Genomic DNA, 12,448 nt, shown 5'->3' on the forward strand with positions numbered 1-12,448 from the left:
TCAGTTGTTTGCCCACACTGGGGCCATAGCAGAATTTACAGGAGAAACATGAATATCCTTGTCCAGAAGAGCGTCTTGAGACTTTGGTGACCACACAGGGAACTTCATGGTCAATGAGGGAGGGTTGAGGTGCTCTGGTGGGTGAAGCTCAGTGGTGCAGGTTATCTTCATTGCCATATAGGACACATCAGTATTTAGAAGGACTGCCTACCCATAGAAACTGAGAAAGCATAGACCTCTCATGCATTATTTATCACTTTTTTTTTAACAGCAGCACTTGTGTCTACCTTTCACATCTCTGCACATAAATTACGTATCTAAGCTAATGTAAATCGTAACGATTATTCAAGCATTGGTGGAACTATTTTGATTAAGGCTGAAGTTTTGGGCCATGAAATAGCTCTCCTCTCCTCTCCTCTCCTCTGCCACAGTTTTTTCCCAGAGCCTGCTCCAGCGTGGATATCTGCTCTGCTGTGGGTCCTCCAAAGACTGCAGGGAAATCACTGTCTTTGCACCTGGATCACCTACTCCCCTTCCTTCTTCTCTCACCTTGCCGTTCACAGGACTGTTTCTCACATGATTTTTCTCCTCACAGGTTTTTTCTCCTCACACTGCCAGGTAGCATTTTTGCCCTTTCTTAAGTATGCTTTCCCAGAGGCACCACCATTTCGGCTGTGAGGCTCAGCTGTGTCCTGTGGTGGGTCCACTGGAGCCAGCTGGAACTGGCAGTGTCTGGCATAGGGCAGGTCCTGGTCTCTCCTCACAGAGGCTGCCTCTGTAGCTCCCCTCTGCCAACACCTTGCCACATACACCCATTACAGCTTGTCTTCCCCCATTTAATACTTTTGATTTGCCTTAAGGGTGTGATTTAAATCTTAGTAAAAATATACTAATTTTTAAAATTTGTTTCTTGTTTTTTTGTTTTCTTATGGTCTTGTGAATTTACCACTATTTCACTTCATATTTCCCTTTACACACACTGGTATCTTACAGGTACAATAGTCTCAGTAACTCAAGAATTGTGAGATTACTGGCAAGAAACACACACTTTGTGGGAGGAGAACACACAGGCCCTTCTTCCAAAGCTGTGAACATCTAGTTATGTATACAATTTATTGGGGTTTAATTTAATTATGTTAATTAGTTAAATAATTTGGCAGAAGGACTGTTGGCAAATGGGGAGCAGAAAGGGATGTCAGCAACAGGAAAGGTAATGAATCCATTAGCCTTTATAGAGAGAGGGAAAGGCAGATGCATATCACCTGTGGAACACTGAGTAGCTCCCTGGGGCAAGTTACAGAGAAAATTGTCTGTAACAAAATTAGTACCTCTGCTGAGCCTATAAATGTTAGTATCTTCTTTATATTGTACAACTTTATTTTAAATTAGTAGGCACTGATAAAAAGAGAGAAAGCTTTTCTAGCTCCCACATCAAAGTGATGTTGATGCTGATATATGAAGTGTATTAAAGTGACATATGATTCCAGATTTCTTTTAATAATGAATATATTTACTTTTTTTTTCGCTGATATCCTCTTTGCCCTAATCTCTTATCATCCAAATGTCATTGCTCTGTTCTTTCAAGACACTTTAATATAAGAAGCAGACTTGTCAGCAGTTAATGCAATTTCTATGTATGACAACTGAAAGTCTATATAGTGAGCTATAACATAGAATATTGTACAAAAATCAATAAACTAAATATGTAGTGCTCCAAGGTTTCTGTCTCGCTATTAATTAATTGCCAGCAGAGTGACAGACTGATGCTTGCTAAACTATGTTCAATTCATGCTTTAAGAGCTCAAAGAGTGCTGAGTAGGAAAATACCAAGTCGAAATACCCAAGTCAGCAAAAAAGCTTATCAGAAAGTTTAAAAAAAGATAGAAATACTAGTCAGCAGAATAAAAACTACATTTCTGTGTGATTTTGATCTTTTTAAACTACGATTATTCCAATGTAATTTAACAGGACACTGTACAAAATACCATCTCACAGCTAACGTCTATCAAGTGTATGGTTAAACACTACAGAACTTAAACTAACTGGTAAAGGCAGGGACCATCTGGCTCGTGACAGGTCTCATAAGAGGGGTATGCAAGAGTAGGGCAGTGCTTTAGGGAGAGCCAGTGACCAGGGTGTGCATTGGCAGATTGCATGTGCAGGTAGTGCACTTTACCCATTGTCAGACTGCTGCCTGCTGTGCTCATCTGCAGGCTTAGGTTGCAATCCCAATGGTCCCCTAGCTAGCTGGTGGACATGCAAGCCTGCCAAGAAGCTTGAGGTGTCCAGGAAACTAGAATTAGAAGGATGACATCTTTCAAAAGAATTACCTTTTTAGCAGAACTACAAAGTGACCGTGAGCTGCTGAAAAAAATGGTATCCACCTGCAACAGCTGCAAGGCTGAGGCTGAAACTGAAGCAGAGGAACTACAGCCTACCTATGCTGACATCTCCACCCAAGCAGACCTCCCAAGGACTGAAATAGCTGTCCAGACCTCAGGTTGCATGGAGCTCCAGCACCTGGAAGTCCCTCTAGCACCTGAAGACAGCAGTGGATGTCATAGCTGCAAGTGCACCCAGCTAGAAGAGGGGCATTTTTTACATAAGGAACTCAACAGGCAGCACAGTATCCAGGAATGTAAGCAGGAGATCAGTATGTGGTATTGCACACTGTCCCAGACTGAGCGACAGTTCTGCCTTAAGGCTACACGAGTGGAAGGTAAGCCTGAATTCAGCCTCAAGCTGACTGACACAAGTAACTCACAAGATGAGTTACTGCTTGGGGCAGAAGGAAGAACCTTCCACCTTCCCCTAAAGTGTCCCTACATAACAGATATGATGCTCTGGGGGTGAAGACTGAAGAGCACATGAATAGCAGAGGAGGATCCAGGAGAAGCTGACCACGCAAAGTTGATCCAACCACCCACCCGCATTAGAACCAGTGCCACCAGAAAAGTATATAAAGTAATCAGAAATTCCTTACTGAGAGGCACCAAAGCACCCATTGCTGTCCACACAATTTCTTTAGAGAATTTTGCTGCCTACCAGGAGCTCACATTTGTGACATCTGTGAAAGGCTCCTGACCATGGTGAACCCTACAGATTATCATCCACTCCTACTATTCCACATAGGGTCCAATGATACTGTGATGGGGCAACTTAATGTCAGAAGTATTTATTAATATTTTGACTTTGAGCTTATGAAGTCAAATTGAGGCACACTTTAGATTATATACCCTTTCAAAAACACTTATGCTGATAATAATATATGTCACTGGAATATTACAGGCTTTCTGGATATTTAGGAAGATGCATTCTTTACCCAGGAAACCTTCCCTATATTAATATGTTGCCAATTACTTTTGATCATTGTATTTTTTAATGTATATTAATACATCTAAAAATAAGTTATTGCAAGTATGAGTCTGAATATCAAATAATTACTTATTGGGGAACACTTAAAAACACTTGAATGAATTAGTGTTAGTTTTAGATTAGTACTAAAGAAATATGTTAGCATGTGCTATTTTGAATTTTTATAGCCAAGGATTGAGCTCCCACTTCCTCATTTATTGTATATGCCCAAATATTCCTTCCTTTATTGAACATTATGAAATTGCTTGTAACTTAATGTAATTTAAAAGACATTCTGCTTTTCATATTCTCATCTATGAATGTGAACAAATAAATAAGCAACAGCAACAAAAATTTAGTGATATCTATACTACATTTCTTTGGAATACATGTTTCTTTTATGACAGGCCAGACTAATGTATCACTAAAGTGACAGCTCTTATCATAGTTATTCTGATGATGTATTAGCATAGTGTATCATCATAGTGCTGTCACTGTAATGATGTATTAGTGTCAGATTGATGATGAAAACAAACTGTGCTCAAGACAGAAATCATTAAGAAGTTTTGTTGTAGAATTCTCTCAGGCTCTGTCTGCGTATATATTCGTATATGTCTATGGAGAGAAAACGGTTATAATAGTCCAGTGCTCCCACACCCTACATGCTTTTTATTTCCACTCTTCTGTTTTATTCTCTTTTCTTTCCACCCAATTTATCCTTCCAGGTTACCTTTCCTTTCTCACCTTTCATCTCACAGATCTAGGCTACAGTCTTCCTTGCTATTCACCTTCCACACGTCCTCTCCTGTTCTGCTTTTCTACCATTACTTACACTATTTCTATATTTATTACTTTGACTCTTATCTTTCTGCCATTCTAGGCATTCTCTGCAGCACCTGTTCTATCTTCCTGAGAATGGTGACCTTCAGCTTCTAAATTCTATTTCATTTGGATTCTGTAATTGCCATAAATCTGGATGTTAGTGCACTTTCCTGCATTATCTCCTATATATTTTCAAACACGTTGAGGTGAGGCAGGGCAAGGTGAGGCACAGTAGGAAAGGGAAGGCAAGGCAAGGCAAGCCAAAGCAAAGCACCTAGAGGTGCTTGCAGTTGGTCACTATCTGAAATAGGATATGATCTGGGTAAACTTCCATTGGTAGAAGGAGAGCATGTCCCCCTGTACTTTTCCTCTGATTTATCTTGCCAATGAACACCAATTTAACTGCTGTTTCTATCAAGGACTCACAGTTCTCTCTTTGAACAGAAAGGTCCAGGTCCAGAATACAAACTGAAATATTGGCCCAAACTGTGGCACCTTGTAACATTCACAGATCAAGAAAAAGAGAACTTTCTTTTTTCAAAAATTTTCGTCTTGATCTTCTAACCATTAAGAACATCTTCAACTTTTACTTGATTTTGTAAATGCAAAATCATGTATCTCCATGATAAAAACTTGATGCTACAACTGTCAAAAGTACTTTCTTTCTCAGATTCCTAGCCATGTTTTTTTCCCCCAGAAGAAAAAAAAAGAAGTTTCGTATATACTTCAGGAGGTGAAAGGTTCAACACTCCTGTGCTGATCAAATAATGTACTCAAACATCTTAAACTGGATATCCAGGAGCAGGTATTGTAGTGGATATAAAATCAAATTATGACTTCCTAACCTTGTTGATCTTTCCTATAAACTCTTAATTGGAAGATTTCAAGTGATGTAGTGGTGACTGTATTTCCTGGGTTTTTTCCTCCATTTTTAAAGTATGAACTTTTGATAGATTTTTTACATATTTAGTTTTCATTCGGTGACAATCCTTATGTGAAAATTAATTTATCTGTTTTGTTAATGAGCTGGTTTTAGCTAGGATAAAATTAATTTTCTTAAAAGTAGCTAGTAGGAGTCTATGTTTTGGATTTTTGATGAAACAGTGCTGATAATTCAGGGATGTTTTAGTTATTGCTGAGCAGTACTTAGAGTCAAGGCCTTTTCTGCTCCTCACACCACCTCACCAGCGAGTAGGCTGGGGGTGCACAAGAAGATGGGAGGGGACACAGCTGGGATAGTTGACCCCAACTGACCAAAGGGATATCCCGCACCGTATGACATCATGGTCATCAATATAAAGCTGGGGGAAGGAGAAATTTCATGATCCCTTCTTTCAAACCAGCCTTCTAGCTCATTGCTGCAGAACACTCTGCAGAGACGTCCTGGACCATGCTGGGAATTAATGACAAGAGCACTGCACATCCCACAGAGACACAGTCCTGGTATGCAGCTACACCGCAATTACAATGAAATGACAAATGTGAGTTTCTTGCCTATTACTCATGCAAATCTTAAGTCCCATAGCTCTTGCCAGTCTTATCTGGACTATAGGAAATCTGGAATCTCTTCTTTCAAATCAGACTGGAGTAAATGATTCTATCACTTTATGTTTAAATACAGCTCAAATCACAGAGCTGAAGTGCAAACTCAAAGTTCAATTTGAATTCTCTTTGAATCCAGCTTTGATTCTTTTTGGATTAAGTAGTGTGATGAAAAATAAGATGGTAGAAGATAGTAATCAGGCATTCACCTTTGTTAGGCAGAAATTACTTTTCCTTTTTTGGTACCATTTCTTGACTGTTTAGTTATGGCCTCAACTAAAACATGCAGCCAATGAAAATGGTTGGTAGGCTTCCAATCAGACCATGGGATGGCAAAGGAATGTTTTCCTAACTGCTTTTCTTAAATTGTTTTGGTGTTTCCTTGTATTTTTCAGTCTTTTTTTTTGTCAAATATTCTCAAATCTGATCCAGCAATGTTTTCATTCATATTTCAAATGAGGGAGAAACAACAGAACACAAAATGTAAGTATAAAACATTTCACCTATAAACACAAAAATTAAATTAGAAAAAAGCATACAAAGAGTATATGCAAGGTATTGAGTGTTGTTTGGTATGGTATGAAGCATTTGCTGAGATTGAAGCATTTAATTAGGAAAGCTATAAATACCAACGATGTAATACAACTTGATGGCTTGCTGCAGTAGAGATTACTCTGTCCATTCTGCATCCAGACTAACTGTTTGGGCAAGTTAAAACCTCACAACACACACTCAAGTGGCAATGGTTCAAGGCACAACAAATGTTCCTTTTTGTTTCCCTTTAACAGGTTCCAATAAAATGCAGTAATAACTTTCAAAAGATTTTAAGCTTGTTTGTTCTGCACCAGGCATTTTTAACAACACACTTAAAGCAGATGAGATTTCTCTTTGCCTTGAAACACTGCTCCTAATGATAGCATAACATGTTTTTTGCATTGCTGGAAACTCAAAACTTGAATACATTCTTTGTATCCTTTTATTCTCCAGGGCATCTTTGCTAAAATGAACCTCCTGAATATTTCTCAGCTGTTGTTTCCTCTCTGATTATCACCTGACGTATTACCCAATATTAGCTAGAAGTGAAAATATGGTTTAACCTTCAAGGCATGAAAGTGCATAACTGTGGTTTTTGAATGGCAGTGTTTAGGCACACGTTCATTACATTAGTCCCAAGCAATGAAAATGTACAAGAGCAAAGGTATATTAACCACTGTTTCTATATTTTATTTTGATCTTCTCTTTCCTTTTCCCTTGATAACGTGGACGGATGTACAGAGACTATTAGAAGCATAAATGAAGGCATTTTATTGCTTCTCACTGCAGTAAAGGATGCCCTAATAATAGTCTATTGTTTTTTACATTATGCAAATTATTCCTGTAGAAAATACTGTACTAGTCAGGGAGATGGCTTTTTAAATTTTGATTATGAATATAGATTTCTAAGCCTTTTTTATTTCAGTGTACAGCAACAAATTAATCATAAACAGTCATCAGGAAGGCTTCAACAAAGCATATGTTAATAGTTTCAAAATTAAACCTAGTTTCTCTATAGAGGAAGAAATCAACAAACTTTAAAGTTCATAGTTCTACAAAAAAAAAAGCAGAAACAAACCTATGTTAGAATATACTTCCATTTGAAATTGTATCAAGGAAAATGTAAGTCACTATGCAGAATACACAAATAGGACCAAATTCTGGTCCTGGTTCATTTCCTGATAGTCCTATGTCCAAATAGGCATGATGTGAAATACCACGGGGCACATCTTAACAGAAAGTATAGTATATCCTGAGATGATATGGATTTAATACATTTAGTTAAGCAAAAATTAAGGAATTTAGTGTAATTAAGCAACTTCCACTGTGGAGCTGAGAGGACAGACAAGAAAGACTTGGGCTAACTGCATTTTACATTGTAGGATTTTGACATCCCAAATGGCAGTTCGGAGTAGTCAACATGCTGAACCCCTCAGTGACCAGTGAGAAAATTTAGTGTACGTCTTCATGAAGACAGTAATTAGAAATTCCTGAGGAGAAGGACAAGATGTAAATTATCATTCTTGAGCACTCTATCAAGTACTGTGGAGACGTGTTTCTTTCTGGTTACAAGCCTAAAAGTAGACCTATACTTTTTTAAAATTTTGTTTTACAGGTAACTTAACTCGGTATATACAGCAACAGGAAGAAACAAGGCTGTGTTTATCTTTCATATAATATCCAAATAGTAAGAAGAGCTGCACCCAAAGAGGATCTTAGATATGTAATGACATTCTTTCTTTTTGAGAATTTAAAACTCCTTTCTAACACTGGTTAAAAAAAGACAATCTAGTGATCAGGACCACAACCCAGATCTCTCTGTTTTCAGGGAGATGCATTCTTCCAGATTAAGTTTTCTTATCTCTGGAATAAGTTATGCTTTCTTCTGGCTGCATTCCTGAATCTGTACCTCAAAGCACAATAGTCAAACTTCAAAGGAATGGCTGTACAGCATGATCACCCATAGCTACTGCCCTGAAGGAGTGGTGAAATCAAACCCTGGTTTTGAGAAGAACCAGAGAATCCATATGTTTTGCTCAAGGTCTGTAGTCACACACCTACAACGTAAAAGTTTGCACAGCTGTTGCTTCCTCTAAGCACCTACCTACAGAAATATGTAAGTCTCTCATCGAGATGAGGTTTATGGGATCATGTGAGTTCTTAATTCAGATAAACATGAAGATCCTAATTTTTGAAAGGAGTGTATCTGGTCTGATGGCAGACGTTAGGGTGAAGGATTCCTCTCAACTAATTTACATGTTTAAGGTAGGTATGTATTAAAGTAGAAACAGATGCCTGCAGAACATTACTGATTTCCTCCTTTTTTATACTTCTGTCTGTATTAGGTCTGGCTGAGAAGGAGTTAACTTTCCCTATAGCAGCCTTCATAGTGCTGTGCTTTGTATTTGTAGCTAGAACAGTGTTGACAACACATCAGTGTTTGGCTACAGTTGAGCAGTGCTCACATACCATCAAGGCTGTCTCTCCAACTCCCTACCACCACCAAAGGCCAGTGGGCTGGGGGTGGGAAGGAGCTTGGAAGCAGGGGCTGTGAGGGGAGTCTGGTAGGGGTGTCAGTCTGAGACAGCTGACACAGACTGACCAAATGGATAGTCCATACCATATGATTAGCAATAAAAGTTAAGAGAAAGGAGGAGGAGGATGAGGGTATTTGCTATTAAGACATTTGTCTTCTGATGTAATCACTATGTGTACCAAGGCCCTGCTTCCCAGGAAGTGGCTGCAGATTGCTGGCGGATGGGAAATAGAGAATAAATGGGGTTTTTGCTTTACTTCTGCATGCAGCTGTTCCTTCTCTTCACTAAACTGCCTTTATCCAAGATGACGAGTTTTTCATCTTATTTTCTCCACCTGTCCTGTTGAGGTCAAGGTCAATCCACTACACTGTCTTAAGGTGAGATGAAACTCATAATTTCTATTTCTCTCTACTGGCCATGAGAGGGTATGTAGGATGATTTAGTCAGATATAACATATATACTTATATTTCATCAGCTGAATACTTCCCTTTTTTTTTTCTTTTTAATTCAAAAGCTTTTTGAAAAGATAAGCAATATTTCAACCTTCTTGCTTTCTTTTTTTAAAATAAGTAAAAATGAAAAGAAACCAAAATAGAACCAATTTAACTTTGAAAATGTAATTATTAGGATAACTATTTTAAAATTCAAGATCTTACATCAAACAATATTGATTCTTGCTATTTTCATTATTTAAGACAGCTCAGCTTTTGTATCTTATGAGGACTGATGCAGCTTTTCAGTAACTGAGGCTGTTGCTACTTTTTATGTAAAAAACCAACAAAATCCCCTTAGGAAAAAGCCAAGAAATAGAGGTTTCCAATTTTATTTTCCCATCCATCATTATGCAAGGTTTTAAGTGAAAAAGTTATCTTCTACAGAAAAATCATTGATGTTGTCCATGTAACTAAATAATATCTGCATGACAGGACTTGACTCAAATTTGCATTTACACAGCTATTTCGTTTCCAGTGGAAGATGTTTTCAAACCAAAGCAGTACCTATCACATTTGATGTCATGAAAGTTTCTTCTCTAAAAAGAGATACAATAATAAAACAACTGAGAGTAAAAGGAAGACTATATTTTTATTTCTTCCCAAATAGTATTACATGTTATATAACTGGGGGTGTGAAGGTTGTTTATTTCTTGTCTCTGATAAAACAAGAGTAAGTTAGCTTGTGCTACAAGTGGAAATATTAAGGGGTTTGAATGATAATGATGTACATTCTTGTAAAGTGGTTTTTTTTTGTACCTTGACATCCTATTTCCTTTTGAACTGTAAGGGAAAAAAAACAACCCAGTATGTCCTAGTTTTGTCTGGGATAGTTACTTTTCTTCTTAGCAGCTTGTATGGTGCTGTGGTTTGTCTTTGTGATGAAAACAGTGTTGGCAGCAATCTGATGTTTTCATTATTGCTGAGTAGTGCTCAGACAGAGTCCAAGCCTTTTCTGCTTCTTTTCCTGGGAAGTGATGAATTAATTCCTTGTTTTGCTTTGCTTGTATGTGCAACTTCTGCTTCATCTATGAAACTGTTTTTATCTCAACCCACAATGTGAGTTGTCTCACATTTACCTTTACATTCTCTCCTCCATCTAATATTGTATACCTGAGTCACTGTCATGTTCATGTTAATTTAAACTCAGACTGTTTGAAAATTGCCATTTTTCTTTATACAGTGTTCTTACATGTGAATAAAGTGCCTAAGCTCCTATAGTAGTCAATGTAGTTATAAGACTAGTTTTTAATTTCATATTCAGCTGAATTTACTTGCCTCAACTTGCATGGTCTGGTGTCATTTAAGATGTCCTAGGGTATGGGGGATCTCAGTCTGGGCTGGCAAACAAAGCATCTATAAAATACTCATGCCTGCCTGTAGCAGTAGGTAGAGGTCAAGCATGAAACACCTGAGCATTTCATACGATACTAAGAAATCAAGACTTAAGCACCTGGATTTCACCCCTAGATTACATTTAGAGATTTATTTTGGAAAAATCTGGAGTTGAATTCTACACTTAGTATTTAGTTTCTTTTTATCCAAAAAAAATATTTAAGTGGTTCTTCCCACTTGTATTCCTCAGTAATAATTCGAACTTATTAATAAATACGTATGCATGAAAGTACTCTCCCTTAGGATCTTTGGAATTCAGCAATAAATAAATATTCATGGTATTGCTCTCTCTTTATTAAGGATGAGACCTGAAAGTAAAACACATTTCTTTTTAATGGCATACTCTAAATGACTCTAGTTCAAGAAATGGAACATTAATGAGTACGGTTGCTATCCTTTAAGGTGCTAACTGCTCATGGTATTGGCGTGATATTAATTATTTAGTAATTGTCTTTTTCCAGTATTCTAGGTATTGCCATTGAAAAACTGCTTGTTTTCTTGTTTTCAGGAATATAATGCTCATGCAGATAGACTCTTATGTGAATCATTTTAATTGAAGATAAATTACACATAGGAAATGTTTCCTTAGGAATAGGAAACTACATAGCTGTGTTAATGCTTTGTTGGTTAATGTATGTAATAAATGAATGATATCTCTACCATACAAAAATAAATAGAAATAATTTTAATGTAAATCCATGCTTATTTTTCATGATAATGTGATGTAGTTTTTGATACATCTCCTCACTGTTGAAAGATTTAAAGACCTTCTGTGTTTTAGAAATGTTACTCAGCAGCAGTTGACCTTCTTAAGATAATTTCAAAATTAGTTTATTATTTAATATAACGTTTGGCTGTTTGGAAGAAAAGATGTTTTCCAGTATGAGATTTCTAAAAGTTTAACTTTGTGGTCTCACATTTCTTCTCACATTTGAGAGTACTGAAAAGTTATAATTACATACAAAAAATTCAAAGGTATAATTAAAATCAAATTTTAATTTTTTAAAATTTTTAAATTCTTTAATATTTTCTAAATTAAATTATGGGTATAAAAATTTAGATATATGGACAAGCTCTTGTTCATTAACTACATCTTTGTGAATCACGAATATTTCACAGCAGATTTAAGAACAGACAGATTGTTCACTTCCGCTTTTCTCTTTTAGAATGATTTGTTTCTCTACCCATATAAGATAATCTAAGATAACAATATATTTAAACTTAAAGGCTGGTTCTACAAAGTGCCTATGTGACATGGAAGTGGAAAATTATTACAGGTAAATTCATTACTAAATCATGATTCTCAAATGCTTTTCAAGATGTATTAAGACTCCATTTTTATTGAAAGATGTAATATCAATGTTACAATCAAATTCTACAAAAATGACACCGACACTTCCAAGCACTTTGAGAAGAACTGTGAGAGAAAATACAAAATGAATAAAGAACTACTGTACCAGCAAAAGCAACCTGCAGCTATCCATTTTCAAAAATTTACAGTATTGTTTTGTCTTAAATCTCTAATAAAACTACTTAACAGATCTGTAAGGGAAATATTTTACAAGTTGTCCAAACAAGAGGAAATATATTTTGCAAATACAATATAATAAGTCAGTTAACATCGGTAAGATTGCAAAATATGTCTGTGACAAGCAGACTGTTGGAAGAGAAGGCTTTCTGATATTTCTGATTTCAGTTTAGCCTTTCAGTTTAACTTTTTTTTTTTTTATCTACATGCTTTGAACTAGTTTGAAATCATGTTCTGATAAACC

Source organism: Leptosomus discolor, chromosome 1 (genome assembly GCF_034619465.1).
Source record: "Leptosomus discolor isolate bLepDis1 chromosome 1, bLepDis1.hap2, whole genome shotgun sequence".
Classification (NCBI taxonomy): domain Eukaryota; kingdom Metazoa; phylum Chordata; class Aves; order Leptosomiformes; family Leptosomidae; genus Leptosomus; species Leptosomus discolor.